The sequence below is a fragment of the Vollenhovia emeryi genome, unplaced genomic scaffold (assembly GCF_000949405.1).
Source record: "Vollenhovia emeryi isolate VEMERY1.0 unplaced genomic scaffold, V.emery_V1.0 DF939920.1, whole genome shotgun sequence".
NCBI classification, from domain to species: domain Eukaryota; kingdom Metazoa; phylum Arthropoda; class Insecta; order Hymenoptera; family Formicidae; genus Vollenhovia; species Vollenhovia emeryi.
In genome coordinates, this window is record NW_011966446.1 from 1 (window position 1) to 6760 (window position 6760).

Sequence of the window (6760 nt, forward strand, 5' to 3'; positions counted from 1 at the left end):
GAATGATGCCGCGATTAACTTTGCATTCGTATAATTTAACCGGCAGGCGACATGCACGACAACGGATGATAAGTTTTTCAAGAATTGTTCACTCTTACCGTCATTCCGCTTTATACTCGATTCCCTGATAGTCTTCAAACCTTTTTCTTTTACAGTTACTACCTCACCTTCACTCAAACTAGATTCGCAGATGAAGCAAATTTTGAGCAGCCATAGCGCACTATACGTCTTATACTTTAGAAAAGTTTTAACGTACTAAATGAGTCACTAAACAGACACCGTCGTCTCAACCGAAGGACGGCAGATGTTTGGCTATATGACGCACGAGAGGGGGAACAGACTTGTATTCATTGGAAATACAGGCTAAGAAACTAGTTTCTACCTGCTCCGTCCTGCTGCATAAGGGATTTAAAAAAAACGCGCCTTTTACTCTACCTCCACGGTGGTACGGAAAAGAGTCAAAAACCAAAAAATTTTTAATAACTAACTTCAATTTTCAGAGAAAAGTGAAATATTCTGACAAATTGGAAAAAGTACTCCACTTTATCGCATTGTATTTCAGAAACTATTAATCTGAGAAAAAAAAGTTAAAACATAAAATGTAGAGAATTTTATGCTCTACATTTTTTATAATAACTATTTTTCACGTATCTGACACTGGAAACGAGATATTTGTGAAAAAGTAATTTTTTGCTCCATTTTTCCAATATGGCGGCGCGAGCGGCAACATTTCAAGGTCAAAAACTCAGAGTATTAATTAGTATGCTAAACCTAAGAACTATGCCAAGTATAAAGTTTCCTTGATTTTTGCAAAGTAAAGCCCTTTTTAGACCTCTATTGCCTGTACTACATGGGACACACTCGATAATATCTTTATTATTAAAATTATTCTACATGAGATATCGATAGATCATCCTATGTAATAACATCATTAAACGTCCATGTTATGGACACGGAGGCACTGAGGACAGGATATTCTATGTAACTGTACTAAAGTCTTGTTCTATTGAATCACATGTTCTGTTAATGAAGTTATTTTGATTGATGATGATAAGAACTTTCTGCAAAGTGCAGCAGATACATAGAGTATCCGTCCTCAGTGCCTTCGCGTCCATAAAATGGACGTTTAACAAAGTTAATAAATAGTACAATGTATACATTTTCTTATGGAGAGTAATTTTAATAATATAATTATCAAGAGTCTCATGAGCATGCATAGCACGTCAGTCATGAAACAGCTGTAAATTAAGGAATCGACATCAGCAATTTTCTCCGTTAATGACCCCATGTCAAAGCATTCGAAGAGGCATGGTACAAATCATTCTACGTGCAGCACAGATGTATAGAAGTCTCGCGTATTGATAAAAATAAAGAATATCTGTTCCTTACTGGAATATTGCTAGCAATAACACGTAACTGCGTTAATGTCTTATTGAGACATATCCGAAGACGGAATATCTACATAGAAATAAGGACAAAAATAATCAAGGACAGTTTCTATCATGTTTTACTTTTTCACTACAGCACTTTGATTCTTTCATGTATGCAATGACAATTTGCAGGAAACAGTGTATTTGAAGAACTGGCAATAGGAGGGAATGAATGAGTTAAAATTGTAAGCACTGTTTGCACGTTCAACACGTTGATTTCTTACGAGATGTTAAGTTTGTCCAAATAGATTTGTGGAAAGAAATCTATTGACTGTTTGGTAAACGCGTATATTTTTACTTCTTGATAAATCGTTGCTCTTAGGCAATGTTTAATACTTGTACTATCCATTCTCCATAATTGTGTTATCCATTCTTTGCCTTGCACGGTGTTTTTATGACAAATTCTCTAACCTGTCGTTAATTCATCGTATCGTATACGTAACAATTATTGTAATAATTTTTACGCGTTCAAACGTACTGCAATGTTCCAAATCCACTTTTCCGGGCAAGGCGTCATTCCGAAAAAGTGGGTCTGGAAAATTAGTACATTTGAACAAGTAAAAAATTATAATTACTCGTCATGCATGTGCCACGCACGCTTTTATGAGAGGTTAGGATTTCCACTTTTTTTTTGACCCGGTGGAAATCCTCATGGACCGTCCCCCCGCTCCGCTGGGGCGGAGACGGGGGGGGGGATGTGTGAGACTCGCCCTCCCTGTACCCCAGGCAATTGACGACCTGGGGCCAGCGTGCAATGGAGGGCGCCTACCGCACTAAAACCACCGGGGGTGGACTTCTCTGCGCATAACTGGGCCACCTGGGAATCGCGTGAGCATTTCTTCCAGGTGGACCCGCGCCGCGCGTAACTCGCGCTCATCTGTGGCCCTTGTTTGGACCCGGCCCTTAGAAGGGCCTTCTCCTCCTACATTGCGACGAGGGTGCCACCGGCCCCTCGCCGCTTCCCCTAGTTGCTTGTGGGGGAGGGCGGGTCGTGGGTCTCCAGCCCACGCCCGCCCACCAGGGGTCCCGCAGGACTTCCTAGTAAAAGCTCCTTTTAGTCGCCTCTTACGACAGGCAGGAGATACCCCAGGCCTATTCTTACGGCGGGACCTGGACGCCATGACTCCCCCTTTCCTTCTCGCGTATCACCATGGTGCTCTTCGTCCTAGCGGCGGACCGTCTTCTCCTTCTCTCGATGGGGGTATCCATAGGGGGCAAGCGTCCCCTTATTTGGATATCCCCTACCACTTACGCAGATGCGCAGGTATTCCACGGGGGGCTCTTCTGCGTCGTCCTCCCCGCTGACTACCGTTCCCTCTAAGCAGAGGGTCTAGAGGGTCAGTCTCTCCCCTCCTTTCCCTTTCTGCTTGCTCTTTCCGCGACATTATTCGCTCGCAAAAGAGCGCAAAGGCCTCTCAGGCCTCCTCTCGCTCCGTTGCGGCTTTAACTACCGCCGGCAGCGAGAGGTCTTCCCCTATCTCTTCTGTGAGAACACGGCGCTCTTCTTCCCACGCTGGACAACTGTCTAGCGTGTGTTGCGCCGTGTCTCTCTCCTCATCACAATGATGGCATCGTGGATCAGGTTCTTTCTGGATCCTATGCAGGTACTCACCAAAGCATCCATGCCCGGTGAGCACCTGCGTCGTCCTATAGGACGCCCGCGTCCATGAGCGGTCGACCCACTCATCTAAGTAAGGGAGGATGGCCTGGACTGTTTTCTGGCCCGCACGGTTCGGGTCGGCAAGCCATGTCCGTCATTCCTCACTCTCTTCTTAATACGGAGGCTGAGGAGCCTCTTCACCCTCTCAGGCACCGGGATCCCCCTCGCCTTTCGCTCCGTCACTTGCTCGTAGACTCGAGCGTGTGCACGGGCGTTCATCTCTATTGGGGGCATCCCGGCCATCAACGTGGCTGCCGCGTGGGATATCGTCCTGTACCCCCTGACCGCCCTGATCGCCATGCGGCGCTGAGTTTTATTCAGCACCGCAATGGCCTTCCTGTTCTCCGACAGGGCGGTCGACCACACGCGATAGAATCTATCACGTTCGCGTACAGCTTCCTAACTTTCCCACGCGGACCGCCCAGGTTGGGCATCAAGCGCGACAAGGCACTCGCTGCCCTGTCCAACCTGGGCGTCCGCCGGCTGAGGTGCTCCTCGAACCTCCACCTAACATCTGCGTGGAGGCCCAGATATTTTATTGGGCCCCCACCTGGACGCGGACGTCCTCCACCCTGATCCACGATACCGGCGGCTGTCCCTGAGAGCCGTCGTGTATGAACACGGCCTCAGTTTTCCCCGCCGCCACCTTGAGGCCTAGGGCTCCTATCGCCCTCACCACGCAATCTATGGCTACATTCGCCACTAGAGTCGCTTCTTCCCATCCTCTCCCACTGGCCACCACCAGAGTATCGTCTGCATAGCAGATGGTCGTGCAGCCAGTGGGTAGGGGCGCGTCTAGCACCCTATTGTATGCGACGTCCCACAGGATCGGTCCTAACACCGATCCCTGTGGGACGCCGCACGTCGCCTGCCATTCTCTGCTCTCACCTTCCCTGTTTCTGCAGATGATCTTCCGTCCCTCCAGATAGTCCCTGATTATCCGTTTCAGATACTCAGGGACTTCCATGCCCTCTAGGGTTTTCCTAATCTCTACGTGGGGGAGGGAGTTAAAGGCGTTTGCTATATCTAAGGCAACCGCCAATACCACTTCTCCCTCCCCCAACATCTGGTCAGAGAGGAACTTTAGGCGCTTGATCGCGTCCACGGTCGATCATCCCTCCCTGAACCCGTACTGTCTGTCCGACAGTCCTCGTCCTTCTCCTCGTTCCAGGCTCCTGACCAGCCGGTTGACCACCACCCGCTCCATCATCTTTCCTGCCTCGTCCAGCAGACAGATGGGTCTGTAACTGGACGGAGCTTCGGGTGGCTTGCCCTCTTTTGGAAGTAGGACAAGCCTCGCCTCTTTCCATATACTCGGAAATTTCCCCTCCCTTAGGCAGGCCGTGAATAACGTTCTCAGCCTTTGGGACATTTCTCCTACTGCCGCCTTCCACGCGACTGCTGGGATGCCGTCCGGTCCCGGGGCTTTGCCTGCCTTTAGCTTTTTTGTAGCCGCCAGCAACTCAGCCTCCGAGACCTCTAACACCTCCTCGTCCTCGTGTTTCTCTCGCATTTGGTGTTCCTCCTGTTCGTCTCCTCCTTGTCCTTTTCTGGGAATAAGGGAAAGTGGCTACCACCTCCTCCAGAAATTGAGGATCGAGCGATTCCACCGCTGGGGGCGCCCCACTGTTCAGTCTGTTCATAACCAGCCTGTAAGGACGCCCCCACGGATCTTCATCGTGTGTACCGACGAGCTCATCCCAGGCTGTCTCTTTGGCCCTTTTAACGGCCACTCTGAGTTCAGCCCGCCTCTCTCGGTACACTTCTTTGAGCTCGTCCACGTATGTGGACGGCCCATTTCTCCTCCGCTCCCTTTGCAGAGTCCTTCTCGCTCGGACCGAGGCTTTCCTCAGCTCCGAGATCGCCTCTGTCCACCAATAAGCGCTCCTTCTTGGCGCAAATTTGGCCCGAGGCATAGCGCTATCACACGCCACTGTCATCGCGCCTCTGAGCCATACCGCCTCCTCCTCTATGTCCATGCACCCAGACCCGCGCTCCCAGTTGGCAGTTGCCAGTGATGCCAGAAGCCTATCTGGGTCCATTTTGCGTGTTGCCCATCTCCGTGGGCCTTCCTTCTCCACTGTTCCGCCGTCTCTCACACGGAACTCCATCCCAATTGGCAGGTGGTCGGATAAGATGTCTGTCTCCTCCGCCACCCGCCATGAGACCACCCATCTCGCAGCCACAGGGGATATCCATGATAGGTCTATTACGGATTCCCCTTGACGTCCGGCCGCCGGGAACCCCACATTGCCGATTTGGCGTTGAACTCCCCGGCGACCAGTATGGGGGCCGGCAGCAGTCCTGCGATCTGGTTTTCCAGAGTGTCGAGCCTATCCTCAAATTCGCTACGGGAGAGGCTGGGCCGCAGGTATACACCTATGACCGTCAACGGTCCCCATCTTACCGCGACCCATCCCTCACCGCCTCCTATTTTGGACGCCGGAGTATGCCTCTCCTTTGCCCTCCTCCATGTTATAGCCACTGAACCGTCCGTGCTGCCTGCCCAACATGGGTGCTTGGGCACCCTGTTCGGCTCAGCGGCTATACCTAACCCGCAGTCCTGTTCCGCCAGGCTATGCAAGAAAAGATCTTGCGCCTGGCGGGAGCGGGCCAAATTCGCTTGCATCACCCTTAACATATTGAAGGCGATGTCCTGTCAGCCTCCTCCTGGCTTTCTCCACCTCCGGTCACCGCTGGTTCGGCTCCCTGTTCCTTTTCGGTCAGGGGTTCCGTCTCCATTGCCTGTTCAGCTCCGGAGGCCTCCCCTAACCTCTTTGTTTACTTCCTCCCTTGCTTTCTGCACCTCCGTTTGTCTGGCCTTTTTCGCAGCCTTCTTCGACAACCGGGGGCAGGCTGCCCCTCCAGCTTTGTGTTTAGCTGGCAGTCCCCTTGCCACGCACACCGAGCACTGTGGTTCCTCGGTACACGTTTGGGCCTTGTGCCCCTCCCGTCCACATGTGTAACAAGTGTTACTTCTGTCGACGGGGTTCCGGCACTGCTGTCTCACGTGCCCCCGCTCTAGGCAGCGGAAACACACAAGTGGGCGGGCGTCGAGTAATTCTACCCTTGCCGACGCCCATCCCACCCTTATCCTCTTCTTTTCAGCCACCCTTTTGGCCACAGCCAGTGGGCATTGTATCCACACTGTGACGATGCCCCCAGGGGCCGACTTTAGCTGGCCTACTCTAATTTCTGCCACGTCGCATTCTCCAACTCTGGCCACCACCTCTTGGAGTTCCGCTTGCGTCACTGACTCGTCCAAGTCTTTGACGCGGATCTCTCCCGTCTTGGACGGTCTTGTGACGCGTACTCCCTCCTTGTTCCCTACTGCCTTGCGGATGTGTTCGGCGAGTAGGTTCGCCTTCTCTGTTTTTCGGCTCCTGCTACCTTTTTTTTTTTTTTTTACGCAGGGGAATCCTTTATGGATACCCGGGCCCCGAGGAGGCATGAAATGCATCTCCCCTTGGGGGTGGGACCCGGGTTATGTGGGAAAGGGGGGGTTGGGCCCCATCCCTCATCCCCAGAAGGGGATGAGCGATAGGGGCCCCCGTCTCTTAATGGGATGCAGGGACCGCACCTGCACCCCAATCTTCCCTGTGGGTTGTGACACGAGGGGCGAGTGTCCCCACACTCGCCCCTCCAACCCACAGAGGTCCCGCCCAGTAGG